At 48.3% G+C, this 16,503-nt stretch overlaps 1 long non-coding RNA gene across 1 annotated transcript in view; it reads right to left on the reverse strand.

The window, feature by feature from the left end:
- The window catches only part of LOC116217315 (uncharacterized), a 76,591-nt gene extending 62,766 nt beyond the window's left edge, over positions 1–13,825 (reverse strand). The window contains exons 1-2 of the long non-coding RNA XR_004161714.2: positions 12,561–13,825; positions 10,395–10,607 (exon numbers count right to left, since the gene is read on the reverse strand). This is a non-coding gene — a long non-coding RNA (uncharacterized LOC116217315). The remainder of the gene's footprint in view (positions 1–10,394; positions 10,608–12,560) is intronic.
- Positions 13,826–16,503: the final 2,678 nt, after the last annotated feature.

Raw genomic sequence — 16,503 nt, forward strand, 5'->3', positions numbered from 1 at the left:
CCACGGAACGTCTTGCACTTCAACATCTCTGCTATACCCCATTGCATCTGCTGCTTCACAGTGCACCATGCAGGGCCCAGACTGCTGCATCGCACATGTCTATTTCCTATTTCCTTAGTATCAAGCACCATGTGGAGAGAAGGCCAATGAAGACAGAAATGAGTTTGGGTTTATTCCAGCTTTTGACACAGAGCCTACATTAAATAGCAGTTGTTCTGCTTGTAACTCACATTAAGCAGAGGAGCTGGAAGTTGCTTTTCCCTTCTTCTGCTGACACATTTCAGTGCACACATTCTAGAGGTCAACATTCTGCTTAATACACTGGTAAATAAAAACCCAGCCACAGTACACACAGTGCAGTGCAGGGGCTGTTTTCCCCTGGTACAAGTCCCTAAGAGCAACTGCATGGGCTCCCACCCTTTTTTTCTTTCCTCCCCATCCCAGTCCATCAGCTCCTGCTGCCACCCCATCACCCCTAGCCTGCACTTTGACATCCAGCCCCCCATTTCCCTTCCCTTTGCATTTCTACATACAGCAGTGTTGTTCTGGTAACCCAATCCACCTCAACAAAAATCACTTGGCTTTTTTTTTTTTTTTTTTTTTGGGGGGGGGGGGGGGCATGGGGGAGGGAGGTTGTTCTCCTTAATTTATGTGGGGTCAACCTCATAATTGTGTCCCTCTTTTCATCCCTTCCTCCATATAAATCACGTATGTGACATTTTAGCGGAACGCCAGCAAATTGAGCATGATGTTCTTATCACCAGCTTAATAATAATTCAAAGAAGCCTTGCACCACTGCACCCCAGGATCAAGAGGAAGCAAAATAAGGCCATCCCTATGCAGCAGAGCTCCTCTGAGCAAGGCTGGTACACCACACAGCATTGCATTCAAGAGCTGTTCTTCTTTCACTAAAAGTTTTATTTAGACTTTGAGCTGCTGAAACGCCCATGGCAGGCAGGGCAGATGCTACAGCTTGGAGAAGCCTTTGCACACAGTGCCCAGGCTTTACCCTATCATGTAACCACTGCCACAGGTCTTGTCCCTGGTACCTGCACACCCCCAACCTGCATCCCTGTGCAGGGCTGTACTAGCCCCTAGTCTGCTGGCAGACCCCAGCCACTCCTTTCCAGCCAGAACAGCCAAGTGAGGCTGTCTCAGTCTGTCACTGTCAGGGAACAGGCGTGAGAGCAGCTCGCCAGTAGCAAAAAGGGAATGATGAAGAGGCACGGCTCATCCCAGCATAGCTGCAGTTGGGAAAGGACAGCGTGTGTCTGTGCACACTGCAAGAGATACAGCATGCCTCCTGCTCTCCTTAGGTATCGTTTCTGGAGGTGAAGTGACCTACTGATGGAAATGAGATAGATTTGATTGATTATTCAGTGGGAGCTGGGCTACAAAAGTTGAATCTGCACCACTGTGGCTGTCAGCAAAGCTGGAGCCGCACATAAGCTGGGTGAAATTAGTTAAAGGTCATTTTAAACAGCTTCTGCAGATTTAAAGCACATCAAGAGTGGAGGGAAAGCACCCAGCTCTCCAACTATCAGAGTTCACTTAACCCAGATTCTGTCTGAGGGCTCCTGACTCCCCTTCTATCTGCAACATGAGGGGCCAAAGCCTTCCCCCTACAGCCACTGGGAGGATTTTCCAGGTTACCCTAAAGGCACACAGTGCTCTGATGTGTCCTACAGGAGCTGAGAACAGGCAAGGAAGACAACTCTTCACAGGTCCAACATTCCCCACATCAATTTTCATGAGCCAGACGGACTCCTGGACAGCAGTAAGAGTTACCCCCAGCACGTGGGCTTGTGACACTGCTCAGCTGTGCACTGCACCCACTGATGGTCCATGAACTTCAGATAGCCCACAAGCAGACAGCCACCAAACCACACACTTCCTCTTCTGGGCTATGGAAAGGAAGGGCGGGCTCCTAGTTGCTTTCTGTTCCCAATTAAGAAGTTTGACATTATAAAGAGTAAATTATGGTTTAATAGAACAATGGGAACATATTTACTAAAGCGTTAAGTACTGTATCACCCTGTCTCCAAGCCATCAGAGTTATGTGTTTTGGTTTTTGTTTTTTTTTGTTTTAAACTTTTGTTTCTTCAGGGTTAAGTGATCCTTTAAAAAAAAAAAAATGGAGAATTTCTGGGGCCCTGCTTGGGGCACAGATGTGAGTGAAGGAGGAATAAAGCCATGCCATGGAAAACAAAACAAAACAAAAAAGAAATTCCTCTTCCCTCCTTTGGTATTTCCGACCTCAGGCCTGGAAAGCTTGCATTGACAGAAAATTTGCCATTGATATAAGACTTCATCTTTACACAAACTGTCATTGTCTGCCATTTTAACTATGTCATCACTCAAATGTTTCAGAACCATTTGTTCAAAAAGCTGCTTTTGTTTATTTGTTTTTCTGGAAGATGGCATTGCTTCATTGTGCTCCCCTTCTACCCACACTTCTGCACAAAGAATTAAAAGAAGAAAAAGGAAGAGAGTCAGGTTTACATCTGAATGAGTGTTTTAACTTGAAATGCCCAAGAAGGAGGAAAAAAAAAAAAAAAAAAAACACATTTAGCTCTTTTTTTTCTTACATTTTGCTTATCTGAACTGCGTGTGTTTCGCACCACATCTGCACAAAGCTACCCTACCCCCAGTAAGATCCCATACAGATGCAAACTAAACAGAGCCAGGGCACAGGCCTGAATGTGAGCTCGCAATCTATAGAGTTGGATTGCTTATGATATTCCTGACCACAGGTCTGCCCGTGCCAACCAGCACCTCCCTAACCGAGTCTGGGCATGGATCAGAGCACAGCATGAGCCAGAAGCAGCACATGCACGGATTTATCAGCAGCACAGCTGAGCCTGGGGCAAAGAGAGCTCACAGTGGACTTCATATCTCTGGCAGCCCTTGGACAGGTTTTGCGATTGAGACTGAAGGAGAATCGAGGCCAGCACCTTCTTGGGTGGCTGCAGGAGCTCCTTCTTGGCCTCTGAGCTGCTGATGCATCTGAGTGCTGCCAGTCCCCGGGTGTAACCGCACACCTTGCCCATATGTTGCTGCTGACATGTACCAGCGTGCAAACTGCATGGCAAGGGAGAGCACTGCATGCATTACAAATGAGGTGGAAAAGAAACCAGAACCCACCACTGGATTCTTGTAGCCCTCTGCTAATTAGGTGAGACATGGTAAGACGAACCCCTGCTATCAGCCAAGCCAAGGGAATGTAAATATTTTCAGGTCTAGGTCACCAGATCCATTATTTACTGCTCTGTCATATGACTTATGGTTTGACAGAAGACTGGAGGGGTAGGATTTTTTTTTTTTTTTTTTTTTTTTTTTTTTATTTTGCTCTGAGCGTCCCTTGATTTCTTGCCAGTTAGGTAACTGCAAGAAAGGAGAGCTGCCTTCAATATCCCACACACGCAAAACAATGATGCTACTGTGAACTTTGCCCATTAACTCCAGCTTGCTGGGTGACACAAGGTGTGGGTGCTATGAGCCAGAAAGGAGCAGGAGGCAGAACTCACAGCCCCGTCCTGCAGCCCCTGGTACCATGCCAACACTGTACAGCTGTGCACAGCAAGGACTCTTTCCAACAAGGGAAAATAAGGCCACAGCAAGGAGAATGCCTGCTACCAAGCCAGGCAGCTACCACCAAAACTCAGCCATGGGAGTCACGTTTGCCATTTCCACATTTAGCAGGAACTCTTCAGTTTGCACAATTAATCGGATTGCACAGTTTAATCGGATCCTACCTGCAGGTTCCCATTCCCAATTCTTTTGCCTGCCAGTGGGGATGGGAAACAGTTTTTTGCAGTTGAAGAAATGTTTCATATTCAAGGAGAAAAGTCACCTGCCAATGTTCTCCAGCTCTGGTTTCAAAGCCTCCTGTCACTCAGCATTGAGCTGACACAGCGATATCTTCTCAGAGTTACCAATGAGAGACAAGTGCTTAAAAGGTTTGTTTTCCCTTTCCTCAATAATCTGGTTTCACCCATTCAGGGGGATTACATCCATCTCAGCACAGACATTTTCCACCAAGCATCTGAGCAACCTGATCTACCTGTAGATGTCCCTGTACATTCATTGCAGGGAAGCTGGACCAGATGACTTTGTTTCAGCAGGAACTGAACTGTTTTGCTTTAAGGATCCCCCCAACTCAAACGGTTCTATGATTCTATGATCCTCCTATCTCCCTTTGCTGCCCTGAATTGCAAAGGAGCTGTATGTCACTGCAGCCCCACTCTATGCTATTCCCTTCAGATCAACTCTGGGGACATAAAGGCAGCCAGGATGAGACCAAGAAGAAACAAAACACCTGCAGCTGGCATTTCATAGAGGTAAAAAATGTATTTCCAGCCCAGGGACTGCAGACTTCTAGCAGTTCTGTGCAATTCTGCAGCCTGGCTGAGAGATCATAGGTAAAGAAAAAAAATGGGGAACATCTCCCACCTTTGGGGGAGCTATAAAACATTATCTATTAAATAACTATAAGCTATATAAAACATTAGCTATTTTCTACCTAAACTGAAATTTTTTTTTCTTCCAGAATGCAAATATATATATATATATTTCAGTTTCTGATGGAGGAAAAAAAAAAAAAGAAAGAAAGAAAGCAGATGTTTCCTGCAAGACTTTTGTTTCCAGAAACACGCTTTACCCAAAAAAAAAAAAAAAAAAAAAAGAGCTTCCATTTTAAACTGCCCATGGTGCTGCCTCTGCCACTTTCTGCTCCCCATCTGCAGGATACAGGAGTGATGGTGGGAGTGGGCTGTGCTCCTCTGCCCCAAGGACAAGATGTGAGGGGAGAAGGAGATGGCAGGAGCCCAAAAATGGGTCTTCTCCAAAGCAATCTGTGCCCTGCTGTTAATGATTTCTTTTGACCTTTTCCAGCACAGAATATTTGTTCAGCTGCATTCAGATCCTTCTGGTTTTGTAGCTACAAAACTACAAAATGCTGGGTGCCCTCCTTGCAGTGTCCCCAGTGCTCAGAGCAGCTCATGCCCCAAAGCTCAGAGTAGATCCTCCCCAAATTTCCCCACTTCCGGTGGTTCTCTTCAGTCATCTTAGCACTGCTCATGCTAAACAACTCAGACCTGCTGCTGAAACCACAGTGGGCTCCAGCAAAGCTCTCCTGGCCTGGGAAAATATCAACAGATGCTCTAAATGATGGGGTCTTTTGCAACCCTCTGCAAGGGACAGTGCAGGGACACAGGCATTGCACAAGGCAGCATCTTGGTCTAGGGAGTCGTTCCCCCTTCCCACCCCCCCCCACAGATGGAGAGAACAAGCTGCCACAAACACACAAAGCAAAGGAGGGGAGACGAGCAAGTTTAATTTTATACAGTCTGTAAGAAAGGAGATTAAATGGGAGCATGATAATGCTATAAATACTTTAGGAGAAAATGCCATCAAAGGAGAAAAGGGGATTATTTAAATGATCTGGAAACGGTAAAACAAGCAGCGCCGCGGCCTGGAGCTACAAACGGAAATATTTCAGGCAAGACATGAAGAAAAACCGTCTTAGAAACTAGAGTGATTAGGTGCGGAATTGGGCCATCCCAGCAACAAGGCAGGGCCTTATCGGAGGTATTTAAAGATGCCACAGGCAAAAGCCAGGAAGAGAGAAGGATGAGACCAGGTGGAGAAGACAGGTCAGACCCAGTGACCGGAAAGGGCCATTGGGAGCCAACCTGCCCAGGGTGCATTGGCGCATCCCCAGGCACACACCTTCCTCTCTTCATCCCATCTTTCCCATTTTTTGCACCCATTTCCCTACCTTCCAACCAAGAGAGCAGAGGCTGATGAGGCCATATGCTGGCTTTTCTGATCCAGTGTAAAATGCCATATAAAATAGTCCAGCCAGCTCACCACTGTGTAACTTGGCAGAGCAGTACGAGTAGCTAATGAGTAATGCTGAAGTTGACTGTGTAATTAAAAGTGATATATTTTTATATATAAATGATGAGTTTTCCATCCCCAAAGCTGATAAATTTCTCAGGCTAAATTTCTCAAGCTAAGAGCCTTTTGCGGCCACTTCTTTTACACTGCACTTTTTTTCTCTGCTCCCCTCCAAAAAAAACGACCAGTTTTCCCATCTACTTAATGGGCTGTAAATACTTCTCTGCTAAGATGAAAAATCCATTTGATTTGCATTAAATCTTCATCATTACGAGCTCCCGGCTGCAGCAAGGCCCAGATCCTGACACAGAATACCACATTTTTTCTGGAAACTTCCCCTTAAAAATCCCAAGGAGAAATTAAAAAAAAAAAAAAAAAAGGCAACAAAAAAAGGCAAAGGAGAAAAACCTCTGCATGAAATACCACTTCTTGGTATTAGATTCAAAGATGACCAACATCACTTTTTGGTCTTGGATAATTATACCTGTGGACAGAGATATCAGTGCCTCCTTCATGTGTTGGTGCTCATCCCCACCACGTTGCTGCTCTTGCTGGACTGGTCAGGATGGGATTCACATCCACCCCAACAAGAGTATAAAGGAAGAGGAACTCACTATCTTCAAGAAGCCTGATGAGGATGACCCAAAAAGCCATCAAGTCTCTGCGTGGGAGCAGACAACCAGACTTTGACCTGTCAATAAGGTTTCAGAGCCTCTCTCTGTCTTAATCCCAGCCCAGCATATTGCCTGGGTTCTGGGACTCTGAGTGTATCATCTAGGCACAGTCCCCATCACCAGCACTTGGAGGTGTTCTGGGACATGGTCCTGAGTGTCAGTGCCCTTCTCAGCTCACTGATGGACATGGAACCCAGCACTGGAGCAAAAAATCCCCAAGTACAGGACGGCCCTTAGTGCAAACAGCAGCTTTCAGTGGGGTTAGATAAGTGGAAGAATGCATCTGTTGGAGAAATCCAACTCCCATCTGCAGTGCAAGGCTCCACAGCTACATGTCATCAGCATGGGCATCTGTCTGAGACAAGCTAGGTGACGTTCAATTCCCTGCTCTTTCATCCATGGACACATTCAGTAACAGCACTGTACAGGTCAAAAGGACAGCATGCCATGCTGGGCAGCGCTGTCTCCTTTGAACAACATGCCCACCTTAAACTCCCCTGCAGCATAAAAGAGGACAGAAGAAAGTTCACCACCAGCAGTTACCCGCAGATCTGAGACATCAGCCTGAGAGATTTGATCTGCCTTGCGCTGCAGCAGCGTGCACACAGGCTCCTGAGCTGCCTGCACCACTTCATCCTCTCACCCTGCCAGGTCTCACTAGCTGCGAGCTGACCTGTATCACTACTTAAAAGTCACCCTCTCTGCCTTTCTTTTCACCAAATTACAGCTGATGTAGTACGTTCTGCTGAATATGTGACAGTGATGAAGAGCAAGGTCTCGAACCGGAGAGCTGCCCATGAGCACAGCGCTGAGCTCAGCACAGGGCTGCGCTCCAGACAGAAACCTGCTCTGCTTCTCAGCTCTTCCCCTGCACTTGTGCTCAGTCTCTTCTTTGCCTCTTCTCCTGCATGGGCAAGGTGCAGAGGCTCCTACAAGCTGTTAAGCTCCTGGCATGCTGCAAAGCAGGAAAGGACTGTGAGTCCCATCCTGCAGGCACACATCCCTCCCCGCTGCGGGTGCACCAATGCTCCCATGGGGCTGTTTGTTGTCTCTGCCATAAAGAGGTTCAATCAAGCTAGCACAGTAATTCTAGTCTAAATTACAAATTCCCATTTACTCACAGTGAAGGCTGTTCACAACCGAAATCCTGACTCGGACAAGTAGTGCTTCAGAGCACAGATTTGGCTTATGGCATTTAAAGCAGCTGTCTTCATAAAAGCTAATAAAATACAGTTGGATAATTAAAAGCTTTAATTAAAAATGCAAAGTCCGAAGAGTTTCGTATTAACAAGGAAACTTGTTTTGACATCTGAAATTGCTGCACAAGCTAAATTCCCATATATTCTCTCCAGGCTATTTAGAGTTTGCTGTGTAGCTGGAAATGCCTCTAACTCAGTCCAATCACCATGTGTTGCTGGGGATGTGCACCAGAATTGATGCTGCTTGTTTTACAACTTCACTTTTAATTATTACAGTCTGAGGCAGCAACAGGCTTATTTGCATGCCAATGGCTGAACACAGCCTGTGGATGGAGCAGCCTGGCATTCAGGGGATGAATTATGTACCTCCCAGGCATGGGTTGCAACACTGAGCTGAGCAGAGCAGGCTTTGGGGAGAGGTTCTGGACCTCAAGTGCAGGGACACAAGGCTGTGTGGGGTCACATACCATGTACCACATGGTGTTGGGAGATGAGTTTTGGAGGGTCTGTGCCCAAGATGAATGGGGAGCAGAATTGAGCCTGGATACAGGAGTTGGGCTCAGGGTCAGTTCCACCTCTGTGATAACTCTAGGTGAGCAGATTTGTGGTTGTTCCTTCTCTCTGCCCATGTCGGGGTGAGCTGGAAGCCCACATCCTCATTTCAAGGCCCTCTGAGGCCAAACAGCAGTGGAAAGCTTCTGCTTTGACCACACTGTCCCCTTCAGACCCTCTTCAGCATCGGATCACCCCCTGCCAGGCTGATGTATGGCTGTGATTTACAGCCCCTTTGCTCTAGTTAGTGTCTTGGAGCAAAACGCTCTTGTAACGAGTACCAGTGGAACAGCAGTAAATCTGTCAGTGCACCCCCAGGGCTACAGATCCATAAGGCTTAAAACCAACAGGGACTGATTTAATTGTCTAATTTGACATTTCTCATAACACAGACCAAAGAGCCTCTCTGAGCACCAGCTGTTACATACCCATCACCAGAGCAACGCTTCAGATACACAACCACCCACTCACAGCCCTTTCGACTTGTGAAAGGGACATGGCTGTTCACGTCCTCACTGTGGAAACGGGCATCTTCTGCCAAGTCCCACTGCCCAGCAGCACCTTCAAGACCCTGGATCTTCTTCGATCATTTTAGGAAATAATAATTCTTAACACATTGGGTCATAAAAAGGTGATTTTTTTTTTTCTTTTCCTTTCACATATTTTTATAGAAGTCAGCTGAGAGTGAACTCAAACCATTTGGATTCCACCAAGCTTTGGTTTGGCCTTGTTTGGCATTTTGTCTATTTCTCCCCAAGAAAATATTCAGATATTAAAGCCTGACTTCCAACAAAACCTTTGATGGATATTAGGAAAAACTTCTCCAGAAGAGTGGTGATACACTGGCACAGTTGCCCAGGGAGGTGGTGGGGTCACTGTCCCTGGAGGTGCTCAAGAAATGCAATTTAGTAATTAGAGGCATGGTTAGTGGGCAACGCTGGTGGTAGGTGGACAGATGGACTAGGTTATCTTAGACATCTTTTCCAATCTTAACGATTCTGTGATTGTGTTGTGAACAGCAGAAAAGCCATTCACAGATTCCCATGCCCTGATGTCTTTCCTTCACTTTCCACTTCTGTTTCTGTTCTGCACAATAAACACATTTATCCACCCCTACCCCAAGGCTGAAAGCACCTGGCCTAAAGGTTGGCCGCCTAACACCACTCCTGGCCCTGTGCTCACCAGGCAACCTGAGACCTTCCTGCACGTCTCACCAGGTGAGTGCTGGGATAGGTAAGGCATCACTCAGCGAGAGCTCCCCTTGATCCCCCATCACAGGCATGGAGCTGGCAAGCAAGGGGACAGCACAGCGGGGCTGGAGAATATGGAAGGACACCAGCGTGTACGTGGGGTGCAGTGCTTAGGGAATGCCTCTGCTCGGGGAGGATGAAGGCAAGGAGGAAGAGGAGTGTGAGCAGCAGCCCCTGCCCAAGCTCCTTCCTTCCCCGGGCGGTGAGCCGTGGGCCAAGAGCACCCTCGTGTGGGTGCGAGCTCCTCTGCTGCTCTCTTTCTCTCCCAGCACAGCACTCCTATACTATTTCCAGTTTGGCAGCTGGTCTCTCCTCATCCCCAGTGCTTCCCTCCCTCCCTGCACTCAGCTCTGCAGAAGGAAGGTCTGTTTGGGGTGTTCTCGGGGTCTACACTAAACAGAATATTAGGGGATGTACTGCTGGGAATAATCTGCTCTGACCCCTAGACAAGCAACTGCGTGTACTCTCAAGCCTTGTCCACCTCTAAAACATGAGATGCTCAGAACCAAATTTGATTTCAAGACTTAATGAAACTTCTCTCCCTCTTTCCTCAGCCACCTGCAATAACAGCACTGGCATCACACCATAACCTATGCTCTGGACACTTCTTCTGGCTCAGACACTCTCCAGGAGCACAAAGGCAGGGAGATGGGAACTTCGTATTTGAAACCCCACAGATGGTTAGAGGTACTCAGCCAACTCACACTCAACCTGGGTATACAAAGGTGTAACGCTGTAATGTCCTAGGCTACAGCAAGCCAGGACTTGCTCAAATAAAGCAGTCATGGGCATAGAAATAAACAAAAGAAGCTGCTTACCTTCAGAAAGCCTCAAGTATGCAGGGATCTCCAGCAAGACACCCTTGCCTCGCCTGCCAACCCTTAAATGAGGTCTGGGAAGGGGTAGATCCTGGCATTGCACACACCTGAGCTCCTCTGGGTTGGCCCTGCCTTCCCACCAGGTGCTCAATCACTGCTTCAAGCTGTGACTTAGCATTTCTGCTGCACAAGGTCATGTCATCACAGGTGAGCCTGGAAAAAGACAAGGTCCTACTGGAATAGTTTGAGTAGAACCCTGTCCTACCCTACTAGTTTTAGTCTCCACCCTGGGAGATATTCAGAACCCAGTGCACCTGTCCCAGCTGACCCCCAGAGGTCCCTGCAGGGGCTCTGTGAAATGGCCAACAGGAGCCATCCAGGAGCATTCCCCATCCTCATTCCCAACACATGAGCTCTGTATTTAAAGTCTGTGCATAACCACAGGAGCAGTTTCTGTGACTGATGGAAGCTATGGTCATGCTAGGTTTCAGCCACGCACAACAAAACTAATTAACATGTGAAAAAATTAAAGACAAACTATGCAAGACATTCAAGCAAATTAGTCTGAATTGATTTTTCAAGTGGATTAAGATAAGCCACCTTAAACTTCTTTGAACCATTTTTAGCAGAATTTAAATGACCATGACTGAGTTTAGATCTCCTTAAATGAATGAAAGTAAACTGAATTCCCTGTAAGAGTTTCCTATCAGGGGTTTAATCCATAAACCCTTATTTAATTTGGATTTTCTTTCCTAGGTTCCTCATAAGTCTAAACCATAAGCTCTCCATGGTGTCAGAGGAGGAGGACAGGCTCGTTACAGCAGGGGAGATGGATTTCACTCCATCTCCAAAATCTCTTACCAACCTCCTTCTCCTTCAGGGCATGGCAGCAGTGAACTCACTAAGCCCAGGACCTACATTAGAGGAAATCTCAAGAGGCGAGGCTCACGGCAGAGTTTGGAACTTGATGATCTTTAAGGTCCCTTTCAACCTAAAATGTTGTATGATTACATGGTCCAAAACCAGCCAGTGCCACAGCTGCACTCCAGCACATTTCACAGGCAGTGCTCAATTCTAGATTCACATTGGGCAGCACTGCATCACCCTCTCCATACTTTAGGGGCACAGTGTGAACAGGGGGTGACCTGCACACCACCCATGCTGTCAGTGACCCCAACAGAGTGATGGGGACCAGAAAGGAGTCCCTGGCCAAGCTCTGGCTGCAGTTCACATGGAGCCAGGCAAACAGTGGGGCTGTGTGCCGGGCTGTGATCCCATATGCACTCGTGCTGCCTACAGGCACCCAGGCCACTTGTGTATGTGGGTCTCAGAGAAATTATTCCTGCCTGAAAACAGAAGAGAGGCTCAGCATCCTGAACATGCTGCAGGGCTGGTGCTTGAGCCCCATCTCTGCTGGCATTTGGGGTGGGAAGTGTTGTGGGGTTGACCACAGCTGCACAAGTCCTTCCCTTAACCACAGTGGGCTGTGGCATAGGTTAGGTTCTTCCTCAGTTGATATCTGTGAGACTGAGGGATTTATGAGGCTGAGCCACATCACCTCATGGGGCTGCAAAGTCAGCCAGTTTATATCTGACTGTTTGTGAGATTCCTACCCTGGACTTAAAAGGAGCTGGGACAGGGACACTGATAATGCTCAGGCTTCCCACGTGCTCCATCACTATCTGCTGACTGCAGCCGTTCATCATCTGGAAGGCAGAGCAAAGCAAGGCTCAGGGGATGCCTGGGGGCAGCAGAAAGGTCTTTTCTGCCCTCTGCTCTACAGTGGCATTGCGGTGTGAGCCAGCACCCCTCCTGCCCCAGAAAAGCCCTCCCTCTGCTTTTGATCACCGCACAACCTGTGGACACCTCATCATTACAGCCAGGCAGAAGCAGCTCAGACAACACCTCGTGCTCACTGACACTTTCCCCCTCCCTGTCAGGATGAGACCTGACATTTTTCACCCAAGATAAACCACAGGCAGCTCCTGGCCGGGGTGAGCCTGGTGGCTGCTGAGTGTGGGATCGGGGACAGGGGGCTCTGCTGCTGAACTCTCAGTTCATGCCCTGATATCTGGCTGCTTCTCATCCTCTCCAGCTCTGACAGCAAAACATTTACTAGATTTGAAACACGATCTTCAGGGAGGTTTTATCAGCACCAGAACATACCTCCAAAAAATTCCAGTCTCAGCAGAACAGAAGTAATTCAAGAAGCTCCTGGCTTGCTCTGCTTGATGTAGTGAGCTCCATCCTTATGTTTGGGAGCCCTGGTGCTCTCCACTTGGTGAGCACTGAGCTACCACCAATTTGCTACAGTATGTTGCTTGGGTGGAAGACAGTCTCATCTTCCTTTGCCAATTTCTCATTACAAAAAGACGCTGCAGTAAGAGAGCTGCTGAAGATGTGGTGACTCCAGGCAGGTCAGCGTTCAGCCTGGCAATGAGGAAATACTTCTTCTCAGAAAGAGCAGTGATACAGTGGCACTGCTGCCCAGGGAGGTGGTGGAGTCACCGTCCTTGTGGAGATGTGGCACTGAGGGATGTGGTCAGTGGGCATGGTGGGGGTGGGCTGGGTTGGACTGGATGATCTTAGAGGTCTTTTCCAACCTTAATGGGTCTAAGAGTCTATGATTCAGTGCAAATGGTGGGAGGATGTCTGCTCTAGAGCTCTTCCTGAATCCCTAGCAACAAAATAAACTCCTATTGGCACCCATCTGTATTCATTAACTTAGTGGGGCCACACACAAAGCCCCAGTGGAGATTGAAAACAGAAAGAAAACAAAATCCTGGCTGCTTCTTTCTGATACCTCTGGAGAATGGACAGGTTAGTGGTAGATTCCCCCATTTTAGGCCCCGCTCTTCGGGCACCCTACTTTTCAGAAGAGGCATCTGCAGGTGAGAGCTGCCCTTTCTCCAGCTTGAGCTCATACTCCTCAATGCAGGGTCTGGGAGGACTTCTGTCCCACTGTGGGCATCCATGGCCGTGTGCTCCTTCCCATCCCAGCCCTCCAGCCCCAAATGCCCACATGTTACAGGGCAACCCTCAGCACCACATCCCCACGCGCTCCTGGGCTGGGTTGGAGGAAAAGCAAGCTTTGCCCAACAACCACAATGAGTGCTCACGTCTTATTTTGGACACCTGGGCTGGTGGTAGCCAGAGGCAAGTGATCTCAGCCAAGGGAGGAAATCACGCCCCGCTCGGAGGTTTCTTCTGCACAAATGGATGGGGGAAAAGAAATCTCTGCTTTTTTTTAAAGCCAAGTTCTCCATCGCCCAGGGCAGCGATCCCACACAGCGGTGTGTTTCATTTCCTACACCGTGCCCAGTGCAGCAGCCCAGTGCCGCAGCCTGCTGCCCAGCCGAGCTTCTCCAGCAATCGTTTCTTCTCTTCAAAAGCCAAAGCTGAGCAGAACTGGTTCTTCTGCAAGCTCACACAGCTGAGGAAAAAAAGCAAAGAGGCTGATAAGCATCTCTGATGGCTTCGGGATAAAGTTTCATCTGATCTTTTCCCTGAGACAAAATGTTTCGGTTATTTTCTCTCCTTGGCAATTGTACATTAAAATGAAAGTTAATGAGACCAGGATTAAATGCCCTCAGGAAGGGGAAATAAACCTTGACTTCTGGCAAGATTTGAGAGGGCTTTCACAAAACACAGTCGTGTGAACAGAGGTGTAAATGGTTCGGCATGAAATTTCCCACTACACTTTTTTTTTTTACCTTAAAGCACATTTTGCACACAGGGGCACTCAGCCATCTCTGCTGAAGCCACCAGACATCCCATGGGCAGGATATACCATGACATTAATAATTATCACTCACCAGCAGACATCAAAACCAGGTTATTTTAACAAGGATGGAGCTCCAGAAGTGGGAACACATCTCTACGTTGGCACAGCAGCCCCATGTTGTCACTGGCACTGTCGATGCCCATCAAAACAGGGTGCCCTGGGCCTGAAGCAGCATAATACCCCACTCCAAATTCATTCACTTGCTCCAGATTAGATTCATTTCCAGCAGCTCTGCCTGAAAATATCCATCACAGCATTCTGCAAGGCACTTCATGCTGGTGGTTACCTCCCAGCAACCAGGTCACACTGCCCACAGCAGCTCTGCTTTCATGCTGTGCTTATGGTGGGAATGCTGCTTCTCCAAATCCAACCCCAACATTTTTTTTCTCTGCTGATAAACCTGAAGGAACCGTGCTTTTCCAGACTCACTGCTGCAAAGTCCTGCCCTGACAAATCCTGAATGTTCTATCATGCCCAGGAGGGGACGGGTCTCCACACTGGGTGCGGGATGGTGCTCCAGCCCCAGGGCTCTGTGGGGAAGATGCTGATGCCCAGTGGGACACAAGCAGAGCAAGAAGCATTCTCCTATTCAAATCTTCCAACCCACCCTGTGTTGAAGGTTTTCATACACTAGATGTCAGTAGAACAATAAAAATGACACAGATGCTCCTTGTGCACCAGCTTGAATCTGACTGCCATTTCTACTGTGCCACTAAAATTCACGCTTGTAAAAACTGCCACCAATAAACCCATTTGTTGCAGCGATAGCTGGATGGGCAGAGACCAGTGTTTGAGGTGGCAGAGACATCCCCCAGAGCACAGCAGGGGGAAAACACTCAGACACAACTCAGCAAGATGGCATTCACTTTGTGCGTGCATTGGTGGGTTTATCTTGGGGCAGTAATCCCTGTTACTGGCCCAACTCCTCTGATAGCACTCATGAAAGCTGCTTGGCTGCTCCTGCTGGCACATGAAACTCAGAGCTTATGCAATGTGCACCTGGTCTGTGGGTACAGCCTGCCCTGCTCCACCTGCAGAACAAACTTCGCAGCGTAACGCACCTTTCTGTGCTCTGGGAGAAACAAACCTGTGCTATCAGCTTTCAATCTTTACTGCTGTAGCAATAAAACCAGGCTGCAGCCCGTGCAGCAGAGGGCATTGATCTGCAGAACGAATGGCCCTGGGCTGTGCTTCCCCTCCAAGCTGATGCCACCCTGCAGCTATTTCCAACTTCTTGGAATGACTTTTGGGCCCCATGCCCACTTCTTTGTACAAAAGCAGGGGAACGGATCACTAGGTCCTGAGAAAACACCTGCACCCAAATCTGCCCTTACACCCTCCATATTCAGAGCAATGCTCATTGCTCTTCTGTCCAGGCAGCAAACAGCCTACAGCAAACCCTGCAGCATCATTGTAGGGCTTCCAAACCCAGAGGTGGGATGCAGCCAGCTGCCCTGGCTGTGCATTTGCACTCATGTTTTGGGTCCCAAATACTTTGAAGACTTCCTGGTTTTCTTTCAAGACCACATTTCCAACAAAACTGGGCTGGCATTTTGGCTGGAATTAATTTCTCAAAGACAAAGCAGCCTAACACCAACCTTGCTCTCTTCCTTCAACCACAGCAGAAGACACTGGCCCTGCTCAGTCCCAAATCTCTTCTCCTCTCACCTAATCCCCCAGGGACAGATGGGCTCTCCCATCGATTGCCCTCCAGGCGCCCCATCTCCCCTTTCCCAGGCTCTAGGGTTTCAGACCCTCCCCATCAGAGCCCAAGTTGTCTCCCTGCACACTGACCCAGCAGGACACAGTTCAAAGCCTTCAACAGGAAAAACAGGAAAAGCAGCCCTGCTCTCCCCGTTGACATAGTTTCGGTCTGGTTCTTGGTGTCAAAGCAGGCATTCACCTCCCAGAGCCCAGCAAATGCCTGGAGGCCCCACAGGAGGACAGCAACTAGCAGCCAGGTGGGGTTAGGCTGGGATGTGCCAGCTGGACTGCAAACCCTGCCTTTCCATTGGGATCCTAGAATCACTGAATACCACAAATTGGAAGGGACCCACAAAGATCCAATCCTGTTCCCAGACAGGACCACTCAAATCCAAACTCTAGGTCTAAGAGCATTGACTTGGGGGTCCTTGGGGCCACAACCACTGCCTTGGGCAGCTTGCTCCATACCAAACACTCTCTGCTGCAGAACTTTTTCCTCCATCCTGTAATGACTATCCCATCCCTCCTCGTGCCATCCATGCCATATATCAATCTCCTCCAGCCCAGCCCCAGCCCCAAGCCAAGGGGTGGGAGCAGATTGCTGAGATAGATGCAGATGCG

The sequence above is a fragment of the Meleagris gallopavo genome, chromosome 20 (genome assembly GCF_905368555.1).
Source record: "Meleagris gallopavo chromosome 20, MGAL_WU_HG_1.1, whole genome shotgun sequence".
Classification (NCBI taxonomy): domain Eukaryota; kingdom Metazoa; phylum Chordata; class Aves; order Galliformes; family Phasianidae; genus Meleagris; species Meleagris gallopavo.